The sequence below is a fragment of the Malaclemys terrapin genome, chromosome 12, assembly GCF_027887155.1.
Source record: "Malaclemys terrapin pileata isolate rMalTer1 chromosome 12, rMalTer1.hap1, whole genome shotgun sequence".
Taxonomy (NCBI): domain Eukaryota; kingdom Metazoa; phylum Chordata; order Testudines; family Emydidae; genus Malaclemys; species Malaclemys terrapin.
This window is the reverse complement of record NC_071516.1, coordinates 14,659,425-14,673,477: the sequence shown is the minus strand read 5'-3', so window position 1 is coordinate 14,673,477 and position 14,053 is coordinate 14,659,425. Positions and strand designations below refer to the sequence as shown.

Genomic DNA, 14,053 nt, shown 5'->3' with positions numbered 1-14,053 from the left:
AAACTGCCTTGGCCATGGTAGGATTTTACCACTTGTGAGCTAATGTGTGATTTAAAAAAAAAGTATTTTTCCTAGTGAAGATAAGGTCTTAGAGTCAAGGACCAAAAATGTTGTTTCACTGCATTGCAGCTCTTCAGAATCCTTTGGGCAGCAGTTAAACTGTCAAGATTCACATCAGTTTAAAACTGGTGCTACCTGGGAAAGCTATAAGCTGCAGTTTAGATATGCACAGGGGTTGCTCTTGACTAGAATGCCAAAATGCAGACTACACTAGAAGTCTACACTAGATGCGCTACATGCAGCTGTAGGACGTCTGGTGAAGACGCTCTATGCCTAGGGGAGAGAGCGCTCCTGTCAGGATAAATCACTTCAGTGCTTAGGTTGCTGTAACTTGCATCACTCAGTGGGTGGCTTTTTCACACCCCTGAGTAACGTAAGTTATATCGACATAAGCGGTAGTTTAGACTTGCCCTAAGGAAAGGATACAGTAGCTAAGTTCTTTTCACTATTTCTGTTCCTCACTGCAGCCAAGAGGCTGGGGGAGAAGTGATAATGACCCAGCAGCCTCACAGCAGAAGAAGTCTCTGGAGTGGGGAAATGGAAGCTTTTACTTTTAATAGCTGGGGGAGAAAAGTTACAAGTTTGAAAGCTGATAAATATGTATTTTCCTACCTTCACAACAGAGCGGCAAAGGGAATCTGGGCTTCTTGACATCCCTTCCCATCAGCTTGTAAACCCTGGTAAGTTTCTCAAGATCTGGTCAGAGCTCAAATGCCTTATAGACTGATACCTCCTCCATCACCCATCCATCCCAGAAGATAAGCAAGATTCTTGGAATGGTCAGTGAAAACATTTTTACTGTCCAAAAGCAGCAGCAAGTTACTCTCACCTGAAGGATGCTCCCTCTTGAACTTGATCCCTTCAAAAGTCCACCAGAGCCTGAGTTTAGCAAACTTTAGTGCACAACACATATTTGCTTATGTCACCCTTAGACAAACAAATCAGGTCTACAGGTTTATAGTGATGCCCAGATTCTATGGTGATGAATATTCTAGGATGATACTTATGAATGGCCAAGACCATTGTGTTTTCACTTTAGTTGTTGTTACCTAACCTAGAAACAACAACAAAGGCTGCTGCATAAAAATGCATTAATTAAAAAGACATTCAAAGCATTCATGAAAGACTAATGAAGAGGCTTGATTTTCTTTTATTAAAATTACACAAATTATTTTATACTGTATTCAAAAAGGTTCTTTTAGAGATGACCTACTGGGACTAATTTTATTTCACTTGTTACTCCTTTCTGCTTCAAAATTCTCTATCTATAAGTCAACATGCTTTCCCCCTTACCCCAAGACACGTGTCAAATAAGACCATCCTTTGAGTTTCCTGTTCTAGTTTAACACACACAAGAGATTAGCTGAAGAAAAGGAGGCATGATTATGTGCCTAGTACTAAAGCAGTTACTAGCACATTTTTGTTATACTATGCTACTAGTAAAGTTATGTATTGTTCAACATTATAATAAGTTAAAGCAGGAACAATAGGCCCATTAAAGTTTTATTTATCCCACAAACACCGCAACAGCTGTTTAAAAACCAAAAACATACCAGCACTTCTAGTTTTCCCAGAGGAGATACAGGAGATTGCCTCAAAAACAGTTAAAATTAACAGACCCTTAAATCCAAGAGCTGGATTCAAAGCTATTATGTCTTACATTTCTTTGATATGCAGAACTTGTTTTGCTATCTTACTAGGGACCTAGAGGACTTTGAAAGTCCTCTATAATGCCAGCATTGAACAAAAAACCTGTTAGTAATCATCTGAAGCAACTAATGTTTTTGGAACTGCTGAAACAGTACCATTTATGTTGCTGGCTACTAATAACAATCCACAGATAAACTACTGATATCACCTGATTTTATCTCCGAGCTCTATTTTATTACAGTTACCATATATACTCGTTCATAAGCTGAATATTTTTGGTAAAAAAAAAAAAAAAAAAAAAAGGATGCATCAAAGAACGGGGGTCGGCTTATAAACGAGTCTCCACCAAAATCGAATGATTTTAGAACTCTATGGAATCACTGAATATCTAAAATATTGTCATTTTGTTTACCTGGAGCGTCTGAAGGCATGGAACCTGTGGCTGCATTTTGCCGTTCCCAGCAAACGGAGCTGCTGGGAGCCAAAGTTTGCCAATCCCTGAAATATAGCGTCTGCTTATGAAAGGTTTTTGCTATTTTTACTTAAACATCTTGGGGGGTGGGTCAGCTTATCAACAAACGGGCACATGAACAAGTATATACGGTAGTTGTTTATTGGATATAACTTGGAGAGCCTAAACAGCCTAATACTCTCATCAGGGGGTTAACGGGTAACTTCACCTTAAACGGTCACTTGAAATGCGTTAGCTATTTATGCTAAACATTCTGTTCTATCTTGTATTTAGCTGTGACACTCACAATAGGTCTATATTTAAAAGGGTGCATCAGTGCCTGTTGTTGCACTTAAGGAAAGCTTCTCCTGTCATTAATCCACCTTCTAGAGCAATGGTCACCAACCGGATCCACCGGCAGCGCAGCGGGGCTGCCACTAAGGCAGGTTCCCTGCCTGCCCCAGCTACAGACCACTCCCGGAAGCGGCCACCGCAGCCCCAGGGCTGGGGGGGCAGGGGTCTCCCTCCACAGGCTGCTCCTGTCTGCAAGCATCGCCCCCCACAGTTCCCATTGGTCAGGAACAGGGAGCTATGGCCAATGGGAACTGCTGTGGCCAATGGGAACTGCAGGGGCAGTGCTTACAGAGAGGGGCAGCATGCAGAGCCATGTGTCCCCCGCCGGGGTGCATTGGCCCATTCCAGGAGCTGCGTGGAGCTGGAATAGGCAGGGAGCCTGCCTTAGCAGCAGCCAAGCTGTACCACCAACTGGGACCTGCCAGAGGTAAGCACAAGCCTTGAGCCCCCTCCTGGAGCCAGCACCCTGAGCTCCCTCCTGCACCCCGACACCCAGCTCTGAGCCCCCTCCCAGAGCCAGCACCCTGTATCCCCTCCTGCACCCCAACACTCCGCCCTAGCCTGGAGCCCCCTCCTGCACTCCAACCCCCTCCCCCAGGCTCAGCCCAGAGCCCCCTCCCACACTGCAAACCCCTTGGCCCCAGCCCAGAGCCCGCACCCCCTCCTGAACCCCAACCAGGTGAAAGTGAGTGAGGGTGGGGAAGAGCGAACGACAGAGAGGGGTGCATGGAGTGAGCAGGGCGGGGCTTTGGGAAATGGGCAGGGTAGATCCTAGGTTGACCTTAAATTCAAAAAGTGATCTTGGGTGTAAAAAGGTTGGAGACCACTGTTCTAGAGGCAGTAGCAATGTCTAAGCTCTCCTGTTGACATGGCGCTGGCTAAACGGGATGATTAGGTCGGTATAATTATGTCACTCAAGGGTATTGATTTCTCTCACCTCTGAGAGGCATAGTTATATGGCTTTGTCTGTAGAGTAGATCTGGCCTGAGCAAGTATCCCAGACCTGAAGAGCTCTGCATAAGCTTGAAAGCTGGTCTCTCTCACCAACAGATGTTGGTCCAATACAAGATATTACCTCACCCACCTTTTCTCCATACATACTTTAAAAAAAAAAAAAAAAAAAAAAAAGTGGTCTCCTCTTCAATACTAGCCACCCTTAAATTCTGCTTTGTGCTACATAGGTATTCAGGTACAAATGGACCAAATACAGCCCAAACATGAGTAAATGCAACTCCACTGACATCAATGGAACTGTACCTGATTAGGACAAGGCTCAGTTTGATCCTACATTTCTAGAGTACCTCAGAGCATATTGTTTACCCCACTTGTACATGATTGTTATAAAGCCAGTTGTGCCACAGTACTACTAATTTTTATTATGAAAGGATCATTAGGTTTAGAAAATATCCCCAAATATTAGCCAAAACTAATATTTAAAGAATTCAAAATGGGCAAGAGGGAAAAAAAAGGGTATATTATCTGTATTGTGTAGTGCCAGGAGGTCCCAATCAGTTATCAAGAGTCTATTGTTCAAGGGACTGTAAGCATATCATATTGAATGCTCATAGGCATTTCATTTATAGTCCAAGGAGTTAGCCAGATGATTTTGGCATTCTACATTTAGAAAGTAATCACACTGTCAAGCAGAACATTAACTAAATGTCTATCTGGCACTTAATTCCAAGTTTGTCTTTTCACACTTTGGATCCTGATGGCAAATCCACAGCCTGCTTTCTACAGTAAAACTCCAGATAAACAGAAATCAAACATCTCCCATGCCACAAAACATTAAAAAAAAAAAAACTTCAAGATGAAGAAAGGATAACATTCAATCCCAAATGCATGGAAGCATTAACAGGAGCAGTACAAATCTCTAAAATGGCATACACTTATTGCATCAAGGACAAAGGTCATAACCCATGCAACAAACAGTCAACTTGACACCAGCAGCATGACTTAAGCAAATGGCTTAAAAGTTAGACTCAGGAGATCAGTATATTTAAAAAACTGACTTTGCAGAATGAAAGAAATATATACTTGATGTAAATGTAGGCTCTCTTTTCATGGTAACAGTATTGCTCACACTCCAACCCCATCTTTGTGTGATGAATTCATTCATTAATTTCTGACATTCTTCTCACCTACATAAGGTGATTTTCAAATATGCCAAGTGTTTAATTCCACAAACATCCTTTTAAATAACAAGCTCTTTACAAATCAGTTTGTATGATAAAGCACAATATGAGCACTTGTAGAGGAAAGAGGGTATTTGGGGATGGGGGGTGGGGTCAGCTGCAGAAGACAGCACAATAAAAGAGGTTCTCTTTTCAACCTAAAAAAGTTACAACATATGACCCCTAATTTAATGCTCGAACAGCGTGTTGTCGGCAGGAGCCCTCTCCTGCCAACAATGCAAATGCCGCTCGTTGGGGGTAGAAGTTTTTTGTTGGCAGGAGAGCTGACAAACAGTGGCTACACTATGCAACTTTTAGCGGCATGGCAGCCATGTCACTAAAAGCTGTGTCGTGTAGACATAACCCTAATAAACTATACAATTAAGCTTCGTGGACAGTTGAAGAGAAATTGCATTTATTGGTTTTACAATTAATCCTCCATGTGTAAGTTTAGCTAGAAACAAAATTTAAAAGCCTGTTAACTATACTAACCCCCTTAAGAATGGTTCAAGTTTTTTCTTATATGCAAGAACTGTTAGAAAATAAACTGATTAGATTGTCCAGTCTGACACCATTGGGTTGCTGCAATGATACTACGGGTTTGTCTACACTGGCAATTTACAGCGCTGCAACTTCCTCGCTCAGGGGTATGAAAAACCACCACCCTGAGCGCAGCAAGTTTCAGTGCTGTAAAGCACCAGTGTAGACAGTGCACCAGCGCTGGTAGCTACGCCCCTCATAGAGGTTTTTTTAAGAGCACTGGGAGAGCTCGACTTCACAATATAAAACTGAGAACTGCTGCTATTCTTTTATTGCATATACCCATCATTTTGACACTAGTAAATTGATGTCTCTGATATGAGGGGCAGTTAAGAATTGTCACATCGATATCTCTGTAGAGCAAGGACAATCCATGAGCTTCTGCTAGAAGATCTCCTTCCTGGGTAGAAAAAGAAGGCAACTAGGCCTTCTAGCTCTCTCCCAGCGCTCCGCCACGACCACATAAGCCACATTAAAGCGCTGCTGTGGCAGCGCTTTAGCATTGCCAGTGTAGACAAGCCCTAATATGGATATGAGGCAGCAGAAACCAATCCACACAAGTTTTCACCGACACTCAAAAGCCTGAACAACACCAGCAAAGACAGAAATAAATGGTGGAAACTGGTGGATACCCTATGCACCTGAGGGTGAGGGGGGATAAAGAAGAATATTCAAACATCTCTTAATACTGGTGAATACAGTTAGTGAACTTCTCCACTTTTTTTTATACTATAGTTTTACATAAAGTTCATGGGTATACCAGACTGCATAAATGCAAGTCAATGACATTTTCCTCTACGCAGCCATGTCCTCCAAGCAGAGAATGAGTTCCCCTACCCATTTTGGGGTCTATACTATAGAAACAAATATTTGATCTTTGAAGGTATTCCCAACAGAGATCTGTGTGCAGTCTCTCTAATGTTTTGAGAGACATCAGAACTTCTGCATCTCAGTGGATGAAATGACTCTTAACCAGGAAGATCAGAAGTTTTCCCTTGCTGAAGATGAGAAGTGACAGGCTTGCACAATTTTGCACAAACTTCCCTTTTGCATCCAAGTATCCACTGAGCAATACTGAATGTCAGTGTCCAATTCTTGGTATTTTGGCTAAAATTATACAAGAATTTGTTTTTAAAGTTCACAAGTGTTGTTCTGACTGCCAACTTTTCCTTCTCTCAGATTTGGGCAGACTGATGGCAGGATTTCTTATAGTCCATGAAACAAAAGTATACTTTAGGCATTATGAAAAGGCGAACACGTGTACTAAGAATCATCAGAAAGCACTATACTGATCACTCTGTTTATAAGTCCTATGATATATTTCACTGCTGGCATGAGATACAATTCCATTAAGTCACAACATGTCATGCATTTAAACCAGCACCAAGCCTTTACCTTTCAAAATAGCTATATTGTTCTCTCCACACAAGGCAGCCTTGGTGAAGCAAGAGAATTTAAATCTGATCTTTCATAGGGTGTATTATATTTAGTTTTCCTTATTCAATTGGAGAAATATTCTTTACAAGGATGTAACAGGATTGGGCTTCTCTGCTTCTTAACCATAAGATGTTAGCCCTGCTTAATCTCGCTCAGTGGATAAAGTTGGTAAGCTGCAGATCCCTGAGTTGGGCTCAAAGCCTTATTACTCTATTGAGAGACAACTGCTTTCCTGCGTATCCAAGAGCTTCTCCAGAGCTCCTAGTATGGGGAAACTTCTATCCCTTTAGATTGTACAACTAAAGAGGTCATAGGAATATCCAAAGTTACTCTTTGCCTTGGGAAACTAGGCAACTTTTTTGCCTGTGGAATAAGGGCTCCTTTGAGGAAACAGTGTTGGCAGACACTAATCTCCTCCCAGTGCTGCCATCTGACAAACTCAGATCCCTCCCTCAACAGATATCTGAGCAGAAGAGGTAGAATATGCACTCAAGCAAGAAGCTTTAAGTGGGCATCATTTTTCATTCACCACCTGAATTTGGACCTATGGATTTCAAGGCTTATACAAAATTGTGTTCTGTCTACACCATAAAAAAAGTGCATGGTCTCTAAGAGAGACACTTTCTCCTACACAAATCAGCCACAGGGTGAGAGACTGATGATGCTAAGAAAAACAGAAACTAGAAATATAGCGAGAAGACCCAAGGATCTAGTTGCCTTCTTTTTCTACCCGGGAAGGAGATCTTCTAGCAGAAGCTCATGGATTGTCCTTGCTCTACAGAGATATCGATGTGACAATTCTGAACTACCCCTCATATCAGAGGCATCAATTTACTAGTATCAAATTGATGTGTATATGCAATAAAAGAATAGTAGCAGTTCTCAGTTTTATATTGTGAAGTCAAACTTACAAAACTAAACTGCATTGTCTACTATTTTCCAAGAGCAGGATTTTAAAGAAAGGCCCCCAAAACGTCAACCTTTAAAAACATTAAACAACTTAAGATTTAAAGTTCTATTTTAATGGAAGGGGGGGTGGGGAGAGAACACCACATGAATATCGCAACCACCAGTTAAAAACTGGATTCGTCAGGTCTAGCTTATACTATTCTCCCCCACCACCACACGCACACACCCCGGCACCATACTCAAAATAAAAATTGTGGATTTTAGTACATCTAGTTTGCCAACACTCTTATCCCCTTCTCTCCTTCCCCACCCCCAACCAACCACCACACCTCTCAAAAAGACTTTGGCATACATCAGGAATTTCCCCAACACCTGTTTTAGGCAAATAATATGACTATATATAAAATAAAGTTGGGATACAAGGACAATGATGAGTCTTCAGTTTTCCATATGCAGTTTATATGATGTGATATATTGTGTGATAAGTGATGAAATTGCATTTTAACATTTTATTACACAGAAAAATGTTTGAGTGCCCATTGTGCATAAACAAAAATCAGACTTTAATACTTTTAGTTGCACAAAATCTACAGTACCTATTAGGAAAACAGTTATCCAGTCATTTATTCACTTACACCTCATATTTAGAAATCCACACAAGTCACTAAGCATGACCTATCAAAATAGGCTTTCCCCAAATATTCTACATATTGTATCTAATTGTGATATTTCCTCTTATGCTTTCTCTTGAAATACCCACTTAAAGGATTTAACTAAGTAGAATGAGTTAATACATTATCTTTTTAGCCTGTTTCTCACCTGTATTCATTCTTATTGGATTCCTCACCCAACACATACACTGCAAACACCTTACTACCAGCTTAATTTCAAATCAAAAAAGGTACTTCACGTCACCTCCTAGGCTCACCAACAAATATACCAACAAGGAATAAAACAAGATGATAGGAATGCATAATAGATTAGTAACTTTGGCCTCAATCAAGTCATATGACCACAATGAAAATTTTCCAAGAAAGACTGCAGCTATCCATTTAACGGGTATCAAACTTGGCATGTGACTGTGTTTTGATCAGCAATGAACATTTAAATATTTTGTTTCACTTCAAAAATAAAATTAAAGCAGTTTGTTTTGTTGATTCCAAACCCGTCAAGAGTCACTTCCTTCTAGGACATCTACAAGAAATTACACAACTAAGAACAGGATGAGAAGCAGTTGAGTATAGTTGATGTGATTTTTTTTTATATTTTAGACTTATACATACAGTAGTTTGATTATATCTTCTTCCTTACATTGTATCTTAGGTTGTAAAGCTCTTGGGGCACGAACCATGTCCTTCTAAGTATTTGTACAGTACCAAGCACAATGGGGCCCTAATCCTGCTAGTGCAATAGAAATAAAGAACTCTTGAACTTTTTAAAGGTAACTTCAGTGACAAAGTGAGAGAGTCCTTAGAAATACTGAGGGGTTCATTACAAGTAAATAGCATGTTTGAGACAATTTGGAGTAACAAATGCAATTATAGAAGCAGAAACAAGTATCTTATTGGACGTCTCATGTTATAATCCGGAGTCTCAAAAATAAAAACAGGGTAGTAAGCCCGGCTAATGGCAGCCCCGCTGTGGCAGAAATGTGCTACTTTTACTATATTTAAAAACAACTGAACAGTTAGGTATTAAAAAAGATGAAACAAGATAAGTGTAAGACACTGGCAAATATCCTTAGTTATTTCATCATCCCAAAAGCAATGTGCAAGTGTGCATGTGAGTTCAAAGGTCACTCCTCTTCCAGATTCCCCTAAAGAAAGGAACTTTACCTCTAAAGGGTAGGGAGAAAAAGCTGTTCTTCCCACACATTAGCAATAGGGTTAATTTTTTTTTTTTTTTAAAGTATCGAGTGTTCTATATCTTCTATGAAAGTCTTGTACTAAGATATTACTCACTGCATCAAAAAATCAGGACAGGAAAGACTAGAAACATAAAAAAAAAGTTAAATCTTACTTAACATTCCCCCAGAGCTTCTTAATTACAAAGCCTCAGATTCTTGTAACTCAAAGTTTACAGTAATCACCATTTTGAAAGTCAAGTGAAATTCACAGTTTTCTTTTAAACCACTTTCTCTGCAAAACAGTGATAACTTAGCACTTCATTTTGCTCATGTAAAATAAAAACCAAGCAATTAATGTTCTATCAATGCAACTCTAAATTCACAACATTATGAATAAGATACTCTAGTCAAATATTTTGAAGATTAGTAAGAAGTGTTCAGAAGGTAATTATGGGGTTTAAAGGAATCTAGAAGCCAAAATGAAGTAACCTTTTGTCAGATGGTCTGATAAAGGTGCTGAAGTTTATTAGCTTCCTCTTTCTATTTGTCCTTGCCCCCATCTTCCCTCCCCCCACCCTTCTTCCCTACCAAAACAAAGCAAAAACCCCAGAGCTATCTAAAACAAGTATTCCCGACCCAAACTTCTGAAACCTAGAAGCTATTCTATAAAGCCTGTTATAGTAGCCTTGTTTACAAGAAACAAATATAGACCACTTAATGTAAACAAACCCAGAAAACAATTTCACACCCACTTATTTAGAACAAAAATGTCTTTTCATTTTGACGAATAAGAATGTAGGTCAAGAACATGTTTATTTATATTAACCCTGTCTATATTCATTAAAAAAAGCAAATATGATATGTAATACCTGAGAATGTGTTTAATAAAGGAAGTGAAAAAGCTCTCAAAATATGCAGGGAGCCTTAATGACTTATTTAAAAATAAACTCTGATTACAGCATGGTAAAATTATTCTTCTAGGCCTTACAGTCAATTTTCAGAAAGAATGAGTCCAGTCAATGTAGTAATATTTGTCTCACTGGAAATTCTGTATAAAACATCTACCTAAAATAAACAAGACTTCTCTGCAAGAATCGTCAGCTGCCATTAAGGACACACCTTAAAGTTCTTACCACACAGTAACTAAGCAAGTACAAACTAGTGGTGAACGTTTGCTACTTTTTGTCTGAAAAGTTAATGAGATAGATCCAGTAGTTAATATCAGATCTTAAAAGATTGTGTTTTTAAAAAGACAAAAATCAACATGAACACACAGGACTTAAGTATGAGATGTATTGTTAGAATGTTCATATGATACATCATAAATATAAACATTAACATTTAAACTTACTTGACACCACACAATACTAAAAGGTAAAATGCCTTCCTGCTAAGAACACTAGTGCTCCAGGACTGGAAGGCAGCTGTTGTTACCCTCCCTTTTCTTTTGTTGTGCTTAATCTCACATCAAGTCATTCAACCAACTCCAAAGCGATGAAGACATAACTGAATCAACCTTAGCTATTTAAAAACAGTAGATCTGATTTTAAGTTATGTACATTTTAATGATTCTAAACAACCCAACTTCCACACACTCAAAAAAAATTATAAATATATATATATAAAAAAAAAATCAGCAACTCCAACATGTGCAGAAGTTTGCCTGGCTGTAAATCAAGTCAATTACTGTAATAGCCATGTTTCTGAAGTCATTTGCTATTCCTCCTTATAACTATTAAAACTTATAACACAACCTGAAATTTCAGTGATTTAAAGAAAAGGCCAAAAGATTTAATGAATTTCAAACATTAAATCAGAGATCTAGTAAGAACCGTTAATATTAGATTAACTAAATCATTAATGATCCATCACGAACTAGCATTGCTACCACAGATATTAAATATTGACTCATCAGTTCACAAAACTAGTAGGGGGGAAAAAATAAAAAAACCACACACCACTTCACCCTTCCCTCCCCCTTTGCTGAAGAATGCAGTTTATCTTACTTATTTGGAACTGCCCCTTCACATTATCAGATAAAATGTTTAAATAGATCACAAATTAGAGTATTAGGTTTGGGAATCAAAGTACAGTTAATAAAAGAGCTCATAAGAGTAATAAAACATGGCGTGAAAGCATTTGCAAGCTATTGTCATAGCCCTATGCTCTGATACCTTTGCAGACACAAAACCAGCCCCCAACAATGTAAGCATTGGTCAGCAAGTCAATGCTTGCTATTCAACTTGTAGTTAGGCGTTTTATTTCAGTGTCTCCCAGATCATATCAGTCCTGCATTCAAGGCCTAATAAAATGTGAAGAATGATATCCTCTCTCATTGCATTTGAAACTGTGTTATTTCCCCGTTCTTTCTCATACAGTCTTACAGAAACTTCCCTTTTCACATACTTCTATGAGAAAACATTTCTCTGCATCTACTTTAGTTCCTATTTCTATTTTCGCTTTGCACTAGATCCTTCTAAGCGCTGCCTCCCCTCAAACTCATCCAGTAGAAACTGATGTAGCTTTAAAACCTTCAAGGTCACTTTAGAAATAAAAAAAAAAAAACTACCGATACATTAATAATAAATAATAATAATAATTAATAAACTTCAAAACACACTAAAGCCTTTTCAAATCCAAACACCTTTCATCAGTAGATCAATAACCCAACATAGAGATTTTGTTGGCTACCACTTCAAAACTATTACACTTCAGTTCAAACACTTACAAGAAGTCACACACCATATTTTATGGGATGGCTCACTAGAGCGCATACAGAAGAGCTTGCTTTGGCTTTAGAATTTCTATATGTGAAACAAACAAACAAAAACCACACATGCCCAGGAATAGAACAGTATATAATCTTTTTTTAAAAAAATCCAATACCTCCCAACAGATATTAAAAATCGGGAGTGAAATCAAATCTCCAAATACTTAAGGAATTGTATTGTCCTCGTTTGGTAACGTCTTTTGTTGTTGTAGAAACCAGTTGGGGTTTATTTATTTATTTTTAAAACTTCCTATTTCCCCTAGTTTAAAGAAAGAGAAAAGAAACAATACCAAATAAATGATCTGGAGGCTCTTAGACTTCACATATCAGGCAGTAAGATGAAACAAAAAGAAACTGACAAGACTGATCAATAAACTTTTCATTACCAAATCTCTTCTCCTCCGCCCCCCGATAAGCCACACACATTACAAACCAAACCCTTCTTCCAGGAACATCCCTGACTCACAAAGAAATGTTCTCTCCCCCCCCCCCCTCCTCCCGATTAAAAAGGTCGACATTTTGAATATTTAAAACAAATACCTAGGTATATAATGGAAGTTTGAAGCACCTACTTAAACAGAGGGAGAGGGAGAACGGGGGGCGGGGAAGAGGTGATCCCAGGCAGCAGAGAGGGAAATCAGAGAGAGCCACAACTTTATAGGTGGGAGGGAAGAGACAAGAGAAGATATGTTCATTCTTCATCTGCCTTTTCTTTTTTCTCCTCTTCCTCCCTCCCTCCCAGGGGGTTCTGGGATGAAGATCAGACCCTGGAGAGGGTACTGGGAGGGGCAAGGGGGAAAGAGGTTGCTTTACCTGCTGCTGCTCCTTCTCTTCCATTGCCTGGCAGAGGATGAAACGGACACACACACAAGAGTTGGGGCTTGACTGGGAAAGAAAGAAGGGGAGGGAGGCAGGGAGGATTGGGGGCTGTTGTGCTTTACTTCCACACACCTGACCCTCTTTACGCCTCAGCTCAGGCGTCATGTCGGGGGGAGGGGGTTAATGTCCCCCCCCGACATACCTGCCCCCCCACCTGGGGAGGGGCCAATTCCCATGGAGGTGGGATAGGGGTAAGAAGGCGCCAAGATACCACGGTGATGGGCCACCTTGCTGATTTAAGATGCAAAACACCCCCCCCCGCGCGCCTGTCTCTTCTCACGGTGGGGGCTATGGCCCCGTCTCACGAGGCGGTTAGTCCCCCTCCAAAACGCTCGCCCCCCCCCCTTGTCCTCGGGGGGGGGGGGAACTGTGTCTCCTCAAGGCAACCGAGCAACTCTGACCCCTCTGGGGGTGCCCTCAGCTGAACTCCCGCCCTCACCTGGGAGCGAGCCGCCTCCCCAGCCGGCATCCTGAGGGGGAGGGGGTCTAGCCACCCCGCTGTGGTGCTGCTGAAAGGAGCCCGGACTCCGCTGCGCCAGCGCGCTCGGGCCACTGTTTGTAATAAATTACTCCCCTCCGTCCGCAGCTGTTGTGCCGTGCCCCCCCTCGAGCCACGCCCCCTCCCGATAGCCACGCCCTTCAGAGGCCCCGAACCCTCCCCTTGCCATTCCTTCTTCAGCCGCCTTGCAGCGCTCGAACAGGGGCGGAGCTAGGGAAACGTGCGGGACAAGTGGGCGGGGCCAAAACCAAGGGACTATGTGATGGAATGGGGGGAGAACAGGGAGTGAGCAGGAGGGGGCAGAAGGAGAAGTAGGGGGCAGAAGAGGGAAGGGGTAGGGGAGATGGAGGGTATAGAAGAGGGAGCAGGGGAGATGAAGGGGGTGCAGGGGCAGAATGGGGAGGGAGCAGGGGAAATGGAGGGGGCAAAAGGGGGAGCAGTAGGGATGCAGGGGCACAGAACAGGGAGGAAGGGGAAGGGGGAG

General features: G+C 41.0%; 1 protein-coding gene across 4 annotated transcripts in view; it reads right to left on the bottom strand.

Moving 5' to 3' along the window:
- ZNF217 (zinc finger protein 217) overlaps positions 1-13,607 on the bottom strand; it is a 38,592-nt gene extending 24,985 nt beyond the window's left edge. The window contains exon 1 of one of the 4 annotated variants that reach the window (XM_054045285.1): positions 13,510-13,607. The gene's annotated coding sequence lies outside the window, so the exon portion shown is untranslated. Of the gene's footprint in view, positions 1-12,481; positions 12,508-12,763; positions 12,821-13,004; positions 13,113-13,509 lie in introns of those variants that run through there. The other 3 variants (XM_054045286.1, XM_054045287.1, XM_054045288.1) reach the window with 3 other exon arrangements.
- Between the last annotated feature and the right edge of the window lie 446 nt (positions 13,608-14,053).